Source organism: Silurus meridionalis, chromosome 24 (genome assembly GCF_014805685.1).
Source record: "Silurus meridionalis isolate SWU-2019-XX chromosome 24, ASM1480568v1, whole genome shotgun sequence".
In the NCBI taxonomy this organism is placed as follows: Eukaryota; Metazoa; Chordata; class Actinopteri; order Siluriformes; family Siluridae; genus Silurus; species Silurus meridionalis.
The window spans coordinates 6497716-6515194 of NC_060907.1; the positions used below are offsets into that span (position 1 = coordinate 6497716).

General features: G+C 37.5%; 1 long non-coding RNA gene across 1 annotated transcript; it reads left to right on the top strand.

The window, feature by feature from the left end:
* The first annotated feature begins 488 nt into the window (after positions 1-488).
* On the top strand, positions 489-5829 carry LOC124378505. The gene is made up of 3 exons (XR_006924259.1): positions 489-701; positions 4742-4829; positions 5528-5829. It is a non-coding gene; the product is annotated as an uncharacterized LOC124378505 (long non-coding RNA).
* The last annotated feature ends 11650 nt before the right edge of the window (positions 5830-17479 follow it).

Here is a 17479-nt window from a genome sequence, read left to right on the forward strand (position 1 = left end):
CTAGTTTGTTTGTAAAAGCATTCAGAGCTGAAATCAGTTGACTTTCAGATGAGGCTATACTGTAATAAACTGCCTGTGTAGAATCTCAAATCCGATTACAATTTAATCATTAACAGGTTCCTCTGAATCGGAGCTATGGTGTAAAGCCCCAGACTACACTTCCTTCTAACTTTTTCCTTTCTTTTTTAAACTCATTTACATATAGACAAAAATGGTCTTTTGTTGTTTGCTGTGAGCAGTGGCTTTCAGTTCCTTTAGAAAGTAACTGAAGAACTAAAATCAGACATTAGCTGTTATAGCTGTGTGTGTGTGTGTGTGTGTGTGTGTGTGTGTGTGTGTGTGTGTGTAAAACAATATATGTATATACAACAACCAATAGCTGTTAGTATTGCGACTAAAACACATTTAATTTTTAGTTCCTTTGTGCTGGGAGTCGATTCCAAAAAGAGTCGATTCCTAGACTCCTAGAATCGAACCAAACACTGTAGAGTCGATTCTATAGCGTGGCATGTATTTGGCTTCATGTCGCGCATGTTAATTGACTCAAATAACAAAAGCACTAGAGATAATAATATAAACAATTATAAAAATGTTATGCAGCAATGAATTCATGATAAATGAAAAAAATCCTCAATAAATCCGACTCAAATGTGAGACTCGTGTAGACCCACAGACCTGCTTTTTATTTACCTGCTGTCCAGGTGAGAAAACTCAATCGGATTTGTAATTAAACTGCAGTTGTTTATTAAGTTTAAATAAATATCTGGTTTGATTTTTTTAGCCATTAAATCTATCATGCACAACAAGTAACCTGATAACTAAATATCTGCATAGGGACTGAAAGTATAACGAATATTGTAACTAATGAGCAATCCTAACAACATTGTATAGGCAATCAATTCAGTTACTTTCCAAACTCCAAACCTTCTTGTCTGAGATAGTCACAATACTCAATATGTCTTAAAATAATTACATTTACGCCTTTTGGATGTATAAAGCTAAAAATGTACAGTATATTATATTTCACAGATATTAATTAAGTAAAAAAGGTGTCAATTCTTTTAAAGCCATGTGGGACATATGAAATGGTATATTTAATTGAAAGACACCAATTTGACAGGTTTATATGTTCAAAACAATGTAAATCATCCGAGTTAAATGAAAGGGAGAGAGAAAAAGGAAGCAGTGGGAGAAGGTCGCCATCTTGTGGCGGAAAATGTGCTCTAAATCAAAGTTATTTCTTGCCTCAGATTTGTTTCTTCCTGGATTTTACAATGTACAATTTCTAAATTATTGCATAAATTGTACAGGACTCACAAATAATTTTAATATTTAATAATAAACATAGAAAATGTACAGTTTATATTTATATACTGTATAGTATAAGATAAAATTGGAGTTTATATTCAATCAGATGTCAGCCATTACATCAGGTGTTTTTCTGGGTCAAAGGGGTCTGTTTGCCATAAGCCCTTTGTGGGCCCTTTTGGGGTACACACTATGTAGCTTGAAACTGTTACCTTAACCAATTGGATGGCAATTTTGCCACTCCTGGGCCCTCAAAAAGGCATCCTATCACGTCAACATTTTCATATTCTTTAAATGGATGGCAAGAGCATGCATAAGTCAGAGCTCGACAGCTGTTATTTTTTTTATTATTTTTTTTTTATTCCGCATTGACTGATTGGGGAGAAGAAATTGATTTGATCACAGATACACTTGTAGAAATGTATTCTGCCAAAATCGTTTGAAAAGTGTTGTTAAGCTTTTTTCATGAACCGTTTGTACTTTTGTTTTCTTTCCTGTTGAATTTGCACAAAAACACAATTTGAATTAAATAAAATAAAATCATCAGAAAAACCTTAATGCATGTACAAAAATGTATAGAAAACCTGTGGTCATTTTTTGTGGTTAATATTGATGCTTTTGCTAGAGATGATGCATGCAAGCAGCACAGCTGTGGCTGCAGTGAAAGGAGACTTGTTGAATCGTGTTCATTGGGGTTCTTGCTTTAGTAATTGCTTTTTCCTCTTGCTGTATAAGATACCTGTCTGTGATCCAGCGCTCTGTAATACTGCGTTACTCTATAATATGGTTTCTACATCCTGCAAAAGACGACTGATGGTCTAAAGCTCATTAAGAAGGCAAGAAATATGACTCATTAGTATTAAAGTACAATTTTGAAAATAAAATAAAAAAATGGAGAAGGTGTACCCAAATGTTTGACTCGTACAGCCTTTTTTTTATTATTATTTTTTTAAACCCAAACTAAATTTCAATTAACACAGTCGAGCCTTTTTATATATGTACAATCAACACTAAACATATTGTGAAAAACAGTGTAAATGTCAATTATTACCACCAGGGGGGGATGGCCGCCAAGTCTTCTTATGTCTTTCAGGAATCCTGGTTAGAGTTGGGATATTCATTCACTGAGGAAATTCAGAGTCGTCAGTCCACCAAGAGTATTTTTGGGAAGTCTGAAAAACAGAAAACATCTAGGAAACTCTCAAACACAGTAAAAACATGCAAAACAAAGCTCAGGATCAGACCTTAGATTTTTAAGGATAAAAATGTAATTATTTTGCTGCATTAATGTTTTGAATTAAACACACCAGAGAAAATATCATTAATAAAATTAATCTCACTATATGTTATGTGCTGATTGTTCTATATTATTTTAATAGTTTGTGTATTACCATCATGCAGCTGTATTTTCTGTGTGTTTGCATCACAATGATTTATTGTTTGTGTGGTTAGGAAACAAAACAATTTTTCTAACTGGAAATTGCATTAAAAGTTTGATGGGATCAGGAGATTCATTGTCTTATAGGGATTTTAATAATAAAAATAAACTTTTGAGCAACAGTTTCCAATTAATAGGTCCATTTATTCCCATGAGGATGTCTGGAGATGTGTTTTGGGCCAGATTTAATGCAAGCATTGGAGGCATAGATGTGATTACTCAGATTGTAATTGAGTTAGTCAAATGTTTTTTTTTGCTTTGTAAAATGAAAAATCCATATTGGGCTTGGACAAAGTAGAGTATGTGTGTGGTTGTTTGTTTGTGTGTGTGGGTATTTACTGCATCATAATACTTCATTTATGCACAGAAATCAGTCACCCATAGCCTTAAAACCACCCGCCAAATATTGTTAAGGTTGCCCCTGTGCCTCCAAATCACCTCTGACTAGGACAGCTGAAAGTATGCTGTGGTATGTGACATCATGTCAAAAGTTATAAGGTGGGGCGGCCTCCAAGACGTGCTGTTTTGGAGATGCTCTGAATGAGTTGTCTATCAGCTTTGAGAACTTTGAGAGCTTTGAGAACTGGCTTAGGAAGAACTTATAAATATATTCCACTTTTTGACAGCTGCAAGATATTAAGGTATCAAGATAATTAATAATGTTCACTTCCTGGCTTTAATGTTAAGGGTGATGTTTAAAATGCTAGAAAACGCCGTGGTAAAGAGGTAAATACTCCGGTAGCACATGGACACGGACCCAAGATCCGTCTCTAACAATGACATTTCCATTCAATTTTGGGTCAGTATTGGCACTAAGAATAAAAGTGTTGACCCTGGTGTACGAAATTGGATTATTCCACTTTTGCCACACAATACTGATCCGGCAAAACAGCTAATGTAACTGGAAAGAGATCCCTTCTTCACCATCTATTCCAGACACGGTATGGAAAGCATTGGGACATCTGACTTATCCTGACATATTACGGTATTCCCAACCTGTTTTTTTTTTTTTCCTTTTTCAAATTTGTTTTATCATAAAGTCCGAGGGCAAAGTACAAGGTTTCTTTGGATGCAGTAGAATAAAATGTTCCCATCACTTGAACTAGGAGACCCAAACCTGTTCCAACATGACAAATACAAAAAATAAAATAAAATGCATGTACATAAGTATTCAGACCCTAGTTAATGCACCTTTGGCAGCAATTACAGACTCAAGTCTTTTTGGGTATGACATACCAAGCTTTGCACATCTGGATTGGGCGATTTTCTGCCATTCTTGTTTGAAAATCTTCTCAAGCTGGGCCGGTTGGTTGCAGACCACCGGAGGACAGCCATTAAGGTTTCGCCAATTGCATGGCATGTCTAGACACTCATAAATAAAATTTAACCAAAGCATGTTCTTATGTATATATATTTTTTTAACTTCACACAAGTGACTGTCCATGACCTCATTGTACAGCAGGGTAAAGATGTGGACTAACAAGAATTAAAGTTGTCATGGCATTAATTAAGAAAACAAAAAAGTGTTCTACAATCTCCTCAAGATTTGTGGAAGATTCTGTGCTGTTAGTTTAGTTAAGTGTGGTGCAAGAGTGCTAATAGTTATGATACATGTGATAAAAAAAAGAAGATTTTAATAGAATTAATGGTTAGAATTAATAGTTAGATGTCTGTCATATTGTCATTATGAGATTGAGGTCATTGATAATAAAGAGTTGTAAAAATCCATATTTGGCTTCAAGGGTGCCAATAAATCTGGAGCTTTGTGTATGTAAATGTTTCTCATTAATGCTGCTAATTCTTGTATGTAATAATCTTTTTCCTTAAGCACAGAAAGCAGTGATATTTTAAAATGACTATGCAAATTTTCAGATTCACATTACACATCTGTGAGGAAAAACTTTTATAAAGAAGGAAAAAACACACACACAATGCTAGCTTGATGATGGTATGTGGATCATTGGTTTTTTGAAAACCATCTTTTGTATTTCCCAGAAGGCCATTCTGCGCGCTGAGGCATGGGAACTCTCCTTCATCTTAGGGCCAGAGTGGCAACATTATGACTGCAGGCAGATGGAGAAAGGTTCTTCTCTTTACTTATAAACAGTCCAGTTCCTTTATTTATTTTCATGAACTATCTATCTATCTATCTATCTATCTATCTATCTATCTATCTATCTATCTATCTATCTATCTATCTATCTATCTATCATCTATCTATCTATCTATCTATCTATCTATCTATCTATCTATCTATCTATCTATCTATCTATCTATCTATCTGTATATCTATCTGTATATCTGTATATCTGTCTGTATATCTATCTTTATATCTGTATATCTGTCTGTCTGTGTTAAGAAATATGCTAATATGAATATTTCTGTTTTATAAGATGATTTTAAAATTACTGTGATATTTTGTCCCATTGATCTTACAATTACAAATAAGTACAAAAAGCACAGTCAAAGACATTTTATATACAGCTACAGTTTCCTTATCAACAACCAATAAACTATTTATTGTATTACTTACTAAGTACTAAGTACATTATAGTTTAAAGTACTATAATGTAAAAAAAATCTGGAACTACTAGAACTCTAGAAAATCTACTATAACTTCGCTTTACCTGTAAATGGAATCACTAGACGTGAATAGAAATACTTGAATAAAATATATATACAGCGCAGGTGAAAAGTAACTAAGCTTAAAAATTGGTGATATAGTCCACATTACTAATACAAATTTATTAAAACAAATTGAACATGTACTTTATTACATAGGAAAATGCACAGGTGGCAGCAACCAGTTTCTTCAAATGGATGAGAATGGAATGCACAGCTGAAGGAAGTCATTTGGAATATTGCTGAGAACCTTCTGAATCAGTGCCTCCAAGTCCTCCACTGTGCTAGGCTTTGCCTATACATCTCCTCCCTCACGTAGCCCTACAGGAAAAAATTACATGGAGTGAGATCTGGACTTCTTGGAGGCCATTCATGAGGTCCGTATCGTCCCAGTCAACGTCCTGGTAAAATGCTGGTCAAACCACCCACGCACAGTAAGAGCAAAATTGGGTGGTGCACCATCCTGCATGAAAAAAAGTGTGGCAAGTTCTATAGCCATTAAATATTACCTAGTTTTCACTTTTTTGTAGGTATTTCTATTCGCCAAACACTATAACTTAAAACAATTAATAGTCTCCTTGCACAGCAATACAGTGCTCCCAGCATTCCTGCCACTTCTGGAATGTGTCCTGGTAGTTTTCTATTCGAAGCGAAGCTTCTATCTATCTATCTATCTATCTATCTATCTATCTATCTATCTATCTATCTATCTATCTATCTATCTATCTATCTATCTATCTATCTATCTGTCTGTCTGTCTATCTGTCTGTCTATCCGTCTGTCTGTCTGTCTGTCTGTCTGTCAAATGTTCAACAGGAAGTTTGCATGATTGGAATTTATGGATGATTAGAGGAAAGAAGAATATTAAGTCCTCCCCCCCAGGTCTTCCCCCAACACATCCTCAGTGATATTAAGAAAGTCGCATAGAAAGTGTAAACCTATTGCCCAAATTTTAGTTTCCAAGTAAATTATATATGTAAATAAAAAAATAATTTTGTTAGTTATTTGCATAAAATACACAAACAAAAAAAACTACTTCTTCTTTCAGCTTCGCCCATTAGGGGGCGCCACAGCGGATCATCCATCTCCATACCCCCCTGTCCTCCACATCTGCCTCTTTCAAACCAACTACCTGCATGTCTTTCCTCACCACATCCATAAACCACCTCCTTGGCCTTTCTCTGTTTCTCCTTCCTAGTGGCTCCAAAATGTCCTACATGTGCTGTCCCTCTAATAAACTTGTTTTCTAATCCTGTCCATCCTCGTCACTCCTAATGAAAACCTCAACATCTTCAGTTCTGCTACCTCCAGCTCTGCCTCCTGTCTTTTAGTCAATGTCACTGTCTCTAAACCATACAACATCGCAGGTCTCACCACAGTCCTATAAACTTTCTCTTTCACTCTTGCAGACACTCATCTATCACAAATCACTCCTGCTATCGCTCTTCTCCACCAATTCCAGCATGCCTGCACTTTTTCTTCACTTTTTCAACACACTTCCTATTACTTTGCACTGACCCCAGCTACCTAAACTCCTTCACCTTCTCCACTCTTCTCCCACCAACCGCACCACTCCACTGCCCTCCCTCTTCTTCACACACATGTACTCTGTCTTACTCCTACTGACTTTCATTCCCCTTCTCTCCAGCGTGTACCTCCAGCTCGCCAGGCTCTTCTCAACCTGCTCCTACTCTCACCACAAATCACAATATCATCCACAAACATTATAGTCCACGGAGACTCCTGTTTGACCTCGTCTGTCAACCTGTCCATCACCACTGCAAACAGGAAAGGGTTTAGAGCCGATCCTTGATGCAATCCAACCTCCACTTTGAACCAGTCTGTCGTTCCTACTGCACGCTTCACTTCTGTCACACTGTCCTCATACATGTCCTGCACATGGGTGTCACATACTTCTCTGACACACCTGACTTTCTCATACAATACCACAACTCCTCTCTCAGCACTCTGTCGTACACTTTCTCTAAATCCACAAACACACAAAGGTCCTTCTGACCTTCTCTATACTTCTCCATCAACATTCTTAAAGCAAATAAGGCGTCTGTGGTGCTCTTCCTCAGCATGAAACCATACTGTTGCTCACAGATGGTTACCTCTTCTCTCAGCTTGGCTTCCACTACTCTTTCCCATAACTTCATGTTGTGACTGATCAACCTAATTCCCCTGTAGTTACTGTAGGTCTGCACATCTCCTTTCTTCTTAAAGATCGGTACCAGCACACTCCTTCTCCATTCCTCATTCCAAAATCTTGTTGAACAATCTTGTTAAAAACTCCACTGCATCTCTCCTAAACATCTCCATGCTTCAAACAAACAAAACAACTAATCCCCCAAAAGATCATTCATTTGTAGTATGACTCTGGTAAATACTGTTTGAGTTGAGCTTTATTTAAACCTTAAAAGTACTCCAATAACTTTACATATAAAGTAGCCTAAATAAAGACATGAGGACTGCTTTTACCTGCACCAAGCAGGGGCAAAATTTCACCACTGAAAACATGGCATCTTCATTAGCAAAGCTGAGTGGAGCTGTATTGTTTCAGAGATCCTGCACGACAGTTACACTGTTGATCTTATGCACTTGCGTCCATTAGGAAAGGTCATGTGCTGTAAGGAACAGAAGCTAATTGGGCATCTGCTGCAGTGAAAATCGTGTAAATCGGAACTGCTCAATGTGTCCTGCAAGGTGGACCTCCTGCCTCACCATGAGTGTTCTTATACATCGAATATCCAGTTTATTACATACATCAGTCTAATAGCTCATATTATACTGCCTATATTGTTTACTGTTTTACTTAATGCTTTCTGTATTATATTTTTTTTGTCCTGTTCTTTCTTTCTTTCTTTCTTTCTTTCTTTCTTTCTTTCTTTCTTGATTTGTTTGCTTGCTTCCTTGTCTATTTTCTTTGCATTTGCTGGTATTTTAAAATATTTTCTTTTTTTGTTGCATTGCATTGTCTGGGATTATTATATTTTATTATTTATTTGATTTGTTAGACATCAATTTACCACAGGAGTATATGCAATGTAAATGTGCTTAGCTTTTCTAGAAATACATAACAATTTAGAAGTTAGCTATGCTAGTTGCTATTAAATTAACTAAAATGAATCCTAGATTCAAATGAGACGGTATATAGCTTTTTTTTAATTAAAATCTTTTTTTATATAGCTAACCTTATAATCTAGCTAGGTAGCTATGCCATGCACTTACTGCTATTTATACTGTTGTTATATTAACACAGTGAATGTGTTTTTGAATTAGCAACATTAACTTGTTAGAGAGCTATGTAGTAGTTAGGATTTGGGCTGCCAAGAAACTTAGATAACTTTTTTATTTTTTTATTTTATTTTTTTTTTTTACACATTTTGATGTTTAATATTAAGCAACGGCTTTTGATTTTCAGTGATAAGTGCCCACAAAATTTCTTGTTTCCAGAAGTTATAGAAAATGCAGACCCCTTTGTAATTGCCATTTTCAATATCTAGCTAGTTGCTAGTCTGTTGAAGAAGGTTAAACGGAAGTGTGTTTTTTTAAATAACATTTTTGCCCATTGGATGTTCACTTTTTTCTTCCCTATTTCCTGGTTTTGAGGTGTAATTGTACTTGTCTGCTAGTTTCAGTCCATGACATGTAACCATATAAAGCTAAGTGATCTAATTCACTACATGACACCTTCAGGGTGATTTAATTGATTTTATTACTCATCAGCCCTGAAACACCTTGTTCGAAGGATAGCAGCCTCGTTTGTAATCATCATAAAATCAATAAATCACGTCCAGATACCTTAAAGTACCTAGTGCAGTCGAGGTGTAGAGAAAATCCTATGATGAATCAGCATGAAGAGGAAAAGGGGCTTTAGGAATTGCTCTCCGAAGCTGTTTATCGTTGAGAAGATACCCATATTAGGTTCACCAAGAGCTGACTGATTGTCTAATGTGTTAGTCTACACAAATGCAGTTCGGCATGTATATATTTTTTTAAATCACTTCACCGCAGCCGCTCTGGAAAATGAAGATTTATCTGTGACACGTGACACCATAGATTAACGACCTGTGATCACAAAGCTGTGTATTAATGTTGCGTGACTGTAGTGTGTAAATAGAGCGTGCAGTCGGTATCTAGGAAAGACCTTGTCTCAGGAGCATACAGGAGGTGTCTGGTGGCAGGCTTCTGTTTTTTTTTTTTTTTTTTTTAAAGCTGTCTATCAAATCCTGTCACGGGGCTGCATTTTAATGCAACGGTTTGCCCTTGTCTCTGAGCATGGCCATTTCTGTCGCTCTGACAGCGTTTGTTTTTGTTTTCTCCCCCGGTCTGGCCCTGCCATTTACCTTTTGCAGAAACTATGAACAAGTAAGCGATAGACCGTTGTTGCATCATCAGTCATCAGTTGTGACCTGGTGATAATAGGGGGTCAGTTTATTGGTGTGGCGTGCTAGTGCAGTAAATACCATACTTCCTTGTCATAGCTCCAGGTTCCCTGGTGCAAATCTGAACTTGGAACATTGTCTGTTTTGCATGATCTCGCCTCCTTTGTGTTCTCTTGTTTCTTTCAAACTCCCTAAGGCATGCTGTTAGGTTTGATTGGTTATGGTGAAGGTGAAGGCTTGGAGATTTGGGCTGTACTTAATGTCAACAGTCTACTACACTGGCTCAGGACCACAAGTTGCATTTAATCAGCTATCACTTCATACCTCAACAACAATCAGGGTTTCCGCAGGTTTCGCCAAGTCAAATTTAAGACGTTTTAAGACCATTAAGAATGAAAATCAAGATCTATATCACAACATCAAAAACACACACAAATATGTTGTTAGTGACTGGTTATAACTGAGCCCAAAATTCATTCTTTTCAAGCCAAATATCGATAATAACGCTTTACGTATATGGTACAATCCGAGAGAGATTTGCCCAATAACAAAAATCTGATTGGCTATTGCATGTTGGTCTCATTTTTAGTCTTAAAACAGCTAATTTATTTAGACTAGCGAAAGAAAGGACTACAACACCATGGAAACAAAGATGCGGATGAATTCCCTCTTGAATCTGGTTCCTCTAACGGTTCCTTCCTCATGCCATCTCAGGGAGTGTTGCCTTCTCACAGTTACCACTGGCTTGTTCATTAGGGACAAACTTATACAATTTTAATTACTACTTCATCTCTGTAAAGCTGCTGTGACACAATGTCCAAGGTTAAAAGCGCTATACGAATAAAAATGTATTGCATTAATTGACATTTACATTTATGGCATTTGACAGACACCTGTAGATCCCTGTGTGACGAGTCTTGAAGCAGGTCTTCTATGTAACCTGAAAGATGGTGAGATCATTCGGTTTTATTTGAGATTTGGAGGTGGCTTGGTGCAGTGTGGGTGAGAAGTGCTGTGAGGTAAATGGGTGGTCCATTTTTGGCTTTCTAGGTAAGCATCAGTGTTTTAAATCCATCCAGATTGTATTCCTTCACCACACCTCGGATAGTTCCTGGACTAATCACGACTCTGGCCAGGATAAAGAAAATGAATGAATGTGCTTTGACAGAACTAAGATGTGGTATCAGTATCAGTATTGATGTATCCCAGTCTTACCATTTGTTATGTCTCCCATTGTTTGTTCTTGGCACTTGAGCGATTTTTCCCTCAATGAAATCCAACAGAAATTTCTTGTTCTTCTGAGAGACTCGTCCATATTACGTGGATCGACAGGGCTCAGCTGGGCTTTTTTTTTTTAATAGCCAAGCTGGAGTATTAATAAACCCACCATATAAACTCATGCTTCATTTCTGCTGCTATGAACCAGAGGGCAGCATCGATCTACACAGTCACACAGCTGTCACATTAATACACCTTCATGCCAAGGAAGCCAGATGCACAATATACACAATCAAGTGAGCCAAGCTGCGTAAATGCCCGTGACTTACGACCACTCCAGCATCAAACGGCGCCCAGCGATGTCACAGTGGGAGATATATTCAGCTTTTTAGTTTTGCGTGTCTAAATTGAGCTTGAGGTCTGACCTCAGAAAAGCACGATGCTTTTCCCTCGATGGCTGCCATTTTGAAACGCACCATTAGAAGAGGCATCTCATTACTGTTTGTAAAGATGCAAATACTTAATCAGTCCTGACATTTTGTTTCTTATCTTTGTTTCATCTTCTTGATCTTTTCTGTTCGGGTGCTAAAAGGACATAGTGGCAGAATAATCCTCATTAAATGTGTTAGAGAATGTGTGAGGAGGAAGCTGGTTGGAGGTTTGAGTTTTCATGTGTCTCCACGCCAGCCTTTGCTCCCCCAGGTTAGCTACAAAAAAAATGTTGCCCTGTCAAAAGGAGTAAATTTGAACAACAATAATTTTACAGCTATCCATGGTCAGGAATCAAGAATGCTAAACTGGATTTATTGGTAGCTTAGCTAGCTTAGGTTAGCGTATTGAATTTTGGATCCAAGGGTCATGATTCCAGTAACATCAAGCAGCCACTTCTTGGCCCCTGAGCAAGGCCCCTAACCCCATAGCTGCTCAGTTGTATGAATGAGATAAATGTAAGTTACTATGAAACGGTGTCTGCCAAATGCCATACTTGTAAACGTCTGCTTCTGAATCACATGCATCTGTGAACTCGTGTATGCAGAAGAGGGCAGATTACACTGTCCTCTGAGGGTATTAAGCTGCCCATTAAGCATCATGAGTTGACTGCCTTTACATGTCTCTGAGGAATCATGTTTGCAGTCTTCCTCTGACTGTCATATGCTTGGGGGGAGCGATGGGAATTAGCAAATTGAACAGAAAAATTTGAAAGAAACAAATTAATGCTACAGTACAGTGTCTGGAAAACCGAAGGAAAAAAATCCTTAGTTTGCATTAGATTTATTTTTGCTGTTTGTATGATTGCAAGGTTTAATCTCTAGTGCTATTGTCGACTCGATTTGGTCACACAACATTAACTCGTCTCACTTTCTCATGTGCAAATTTGGTCTCTTGGTGATATCGCTGCCAAAAACGGCTCGCCATATTTAAAAAATAAGTACGTTACAAATTAATTCTAGAAAACTGGAGAGCTAAGAATTAAAAACAAAATGATGTATGGTGTAGATTTTATTTAATCTAGATTTTATTAACCAATGAATTACATTTTACATATGCTGTTTCTCTGTCATTGAACATTTAAAAGCTCTGGCATAAAGGAGTTGATGTTGACGTTGAATCAATAATGAGCTTGTTAAGTAAGTTGAGCTAGTTTACGAGTTGCTCAGTAGCTCTTGGTTACACAACTCCAACTGACTGCATAAGAAATATAAGAAAGGGCATTACACATCATCACACACTCCAGTGCTCATGATATTTCTCACTCTCCGGTGTTTGTAATGTTTTAATGATTTTTATTTACATGGATGGTGTTCCCATTTTAAGTCTGGTTCCTCTAAAGGTTTCTTCCTCATCACCATCTAAGGGATTATTTCCTTGCCACAGTCACTTCAGGCTGCTCATCAGGTATAAATACACATACATTTAAATATAAGTGAATTCTGTTCTATAATTCCTACATTCTGCAAAGCAACTTTGAGACAATTTATTATTCATTATCATTTGATGTCTTGTTTGTCAGTTCACTGTATATATGTACTGTGTTTTTTTCCCCTCCTCATCCACAGGTTATACTCATATACATATACGCCATAAATATGCCACAGTTGATGGAGTAGGACCATTCTCGTTTAACTTTTCATCGACGTCAGAAGTGACCTTTGATCCGTTTGCGGCGGCATCCCATACTTCCTGCCGCACGACTCTCCTCTTCACCTTCTCGGCCGATGTGATTGGTGGCTCTGCTTCCTTCTCTAAGGGTTATGGCTGCACCTCGACGTTTTAATCAGCTCTAATGGATCTGCTGGCTGGGGCTCAACTTGGTAAAAATCAGCCACACACACACAAGCACGCACGCATACACACACTCAGAGACTCCACCCTGTGTAGATATGACCCTCAGAAAGCCTGATGTGCTTCTGTTACTGATAGAGCCTGAACATCTTGTACAAATGCATCAGTGTAATGATAAAAGCTCGTTTTATAGCGAGGTGCTCTTCATAAATATGACAAATGTTCCTAAGAACATTTTTTTAAGTGACTGCAATGAAAATGGGTATTTCTTATGTCTTTATTTCAAACACTGATACTGTGAAGTGTTATTGGAATGCCGTTGCCTTGAAGCACTGCAAACAGTCATCATGAGAGTTTGGAAAGTATTATATAAATGATCATTATTAAAGAATATATATATTGGTGTATAATCCAGCGGGGATGGTATAAGTCTTTTATTGATAATATTTCTAGAGGTGTTTAATAACCAGTCTATTTCACTAGGATTTGTTTTCTAAACTCTAGAATTTGAAGCACTGATAAACAACACTACATTAAAAAAAATAGTCATGTCCTCACCAACTTCTTGTTTCTCTCTCTCTTTATGTGTCAGAACAATGTGTATTCATATTAACCTGTAAACAATGGTACAGTATTTACTATATGGACAGATTTGTGCTTCTTAAACATCCCATTCCACATTTAAATTTACAGGGAGGACTGTGGTGAGCAGGACTGTTGAATTCCATCCCTGGAATAGGCTAAGAGCAGGAACAAACAGGTCTTCACAAAGAGACAATGGAAACATTGGAGTATAAATACAAAAACTAATCAAAAGGCAAAAAATAAACAGTTGTGGGATGTTATTTCATCAACCACCTCCACACTTCTGGGAAGATGTTCCACTATATTTTAAAATGTCTGTGGAGATTTGTGCTTATTCAGCCACAAGTAAAGTCAGATACTGATGTAGATGAGGTGAGGAGACCTGTGGTGCGGTCAATGCTCCAATTCATTTCATAGGTGTTCAATAGGGTTGAATAGGGTTGAATAGGGTCCACTCTATTATCATGGTGCTGGCATAGGGGCATTGCCATGTTAGAACAGCTTTGGGTCTCTAAGTGAAGGGACACTAGATGTTAACACATCTAGAAACATCCTATACAATTGTATGCATATGTGGTAACAGTTTGTTGAAGAACCACATATGAAGAGAAAAGTTGGATGTTCCAATACTTGTGTCTATATACCGTAGTGTAAATCCCCAACAGTTAAACAAGTTAATCTGACATCTGTCCACATCATTTATTTAATAAAAACCTTTCTTTTCACCAAGGTTCTATGTCACTTGATTACACGGTTTAGATACCAGACGTCAGTTATATTTTGCATGAGTGCCAATCACACCACTGCAGTTCTCCTTCGTCTATGATTGGCATCCAGCAGTGAATAAGTGGACTGTGATTTTTTTATTTATTTTTTATTTTCCCCCACCCCCCTGCAGGGTTTTGTGCTCTTAATACACGGGAGGGGGGCAGGAGTGGTGTATGTGGAGTGTTAGAGTGGTGTATGTGTGTATGTATTAGAGGACAAATAACTGAGGGACTGAAATGGCAAAAGAGAACGGAACGAGCAAGCTTGTGGATGTAGAAACCTTTTTGTCTGCTAATAAAACAGCACTGATTTATGTCCAATCAGCAAGACGTGAGGGAAAGCAGATGCTGCGTCAAAGCACGAGAGCCGAAAGTAACACGAGGCATAAAATAATGGACGATAATGGAAAAAAATGGCATTTATTTTGAATCAAGTAATAGACATCCTTAGGAGAAAAATCCGATTATTTACTATACTCAAATCATATATCTTTAAACCGTTTGTAGGAGTGGTATGTGAATGTTATATAATTTTTTCTCTTATTTCTATGAAATTTCTCTTATTTGTAATAAGGGAACATATTGGAAGATATTTAAGAGAAAATAAAAATTCTAAATTGTTTAATTTTTTTTTTATAACATTTAATATTATGAAATTGGGATTATATTTCAATATTGTCAAATTATTTAATTGGACTGTGTGCAAGTAGGTAGTATGTAGAAAATCATACATGTGAGTCTAAAATGTATTTTGTAAAAGTAGTAAACTTCAGCTTGTTTCATTCCAGCACTGTGTTGCTGAGATGCTCTGCTACATGTCCAACATGCTGCACTTTTTGCTTAAGAGGATCAGATAAAGGTGCAGTGCTCTCATCTGGAACCAACACGACGCTTTATTGAGATAAATCGGTAGAGGAGTGTGTGTGTGTGTGTGTGTGTGTGTGTGTGTGTGTGTGTGTGTGTGTGAGAGAGAGAGAGGGGGGGGCATTTTTGCTTTGCACATCCTCATAGCATTCTTTATCTCTTTCCTCCCCCTCTTTCTTTTATACATACTGCTCTCTCTCCCATTTCCACCCACCATCTTTCTCCATCTCTCTCTCTCCCTCCTTACAAACCCCAATCGTGTCCTCTCTCTCTCTCTGTCCATTTTTCAATTAGACGTCTTGCAATTACATTATAGGGGACATCACTTAAGGAACACAGAAATAGTACAGCACTGTTCAGTTGACTAAAAATGAGGGGGGAGAGGAGGGAGAGAGAGAGAGAGAGAGAGAGAGAGAGAGAGAGGAGCAGTGAGGTTATACAGTTCATATGAGAGAATAAGACAGAGAGACAGCAATATACAAATCGGGTTTATGATTCCAACATGAACAATCCCTTCGGAAAGCAGTAGGGACATTTAATTTTCTTGAAGTGTAGATGTGGATACCTGCATTTTCAGCATTTCATTCATTAAAAAGTGACACATTTTTATCCGTTCATAGTTACATTTAATCCCCTTAAGGGAGGTGGTAGCTCATTGGTTATGGCTCTGGGTACTGATCGGAAGGTCGGTGGTTCAATAGACCTTTGAATAGACCTTTAAGTATGACATTTATGACCTGTATCACGTCTTAAACTTACACAAAAATAAACTGACACACAAATAAAACTTGCACTTCCACATAGCTGAAAAATAAAATCTGTTTTACATCTGTGGAACAGTCCAAGAGAGATTAATATCAATAACAGAAAGCTAAATGACTGTTGCATGTTAGTCTCATATGTAGTCTTAATACAGCAAATTATATTCAGACTAGCGAAAGAAAGAACTGCAACACCACTTAAACAAACAAAAATAAAAGTGCTGTGGGAACAATTTATTGAGCATTAGAGGTAGAGTTACATGGACATCGGAAAATTAAGACCTCTTTAAAATTAAGTCTTAGAACAGCAAAATTATTATGTTTTGAGGCCTATAACTTTTTGAGACCCCTGCGGAAACCCGGTGTATCCTGGCTGATCCTGCGATCGGACCCCAGCTTCTTAACATCACTGGAATATAGGAAAAAAGAATTTTGCTGTCCTGTAAAGTACCTTTACCTTTAATGGTAAGGAGACAAACAAGAAACTGAGAAACAAACACACACATTGAGAAATTTTAAAAGGCCTCCATCCATCATGAAGGCTTGGTTTTAGTTTGACCTCTGACTGGAACAAAGCGTTGAGACTGGAGATTCCTTTCATTAAACATCTCTTAAAATTTTTTGTCCATTTCTGTGGAAGGTCTGCAAATGAAAGTAGTTTGACAAGTGCATTGATACACAGCCAGAACTTTCAGACCTGAGGGGAAAGCTTCTACTTTATATTGCTCTTCAGATGTGTGTGTGTGATGTCTCTTGTGAATTAGTATACGCAGGCTTGTGTAGGCTTTGTAAAAGCTCAGACCCTCTTCTATATCACTGCTTTTGTTACATAACTGAAGCCGTAGCTCATCCCTTGAGGCTTTAGCATGCTGTTCCAGCCAAAGATGAGGAGACGCAAGAGCGAGACACCATTTTAGCATCAGGTCACTTTATTTCTCTGGTTACTGGTTTGTGAGACATGCAACAGCGAAGCATTATCTGTGCTTGAGAGTAATTGAGACACAGATAGAAGGTTTACTGAAAAGTCCCCAGAGGCAAATGGAGTTTGAATGTCTGTCTTCTTCCCCAGAGTGCCATGGACCCGGAGTCACGCCCAGCGATATCGATCACTTAAACAGCTCAGGACTAAAACCTAAAGTGACCTCAGTCGTTCAATTATCATAAAGAGCTCTTTGAATTATTACAGCCGCAAAACACCGGACTAGAAAAGGAAATCGATGAGACTTAGCATAACCACAGTGTCAG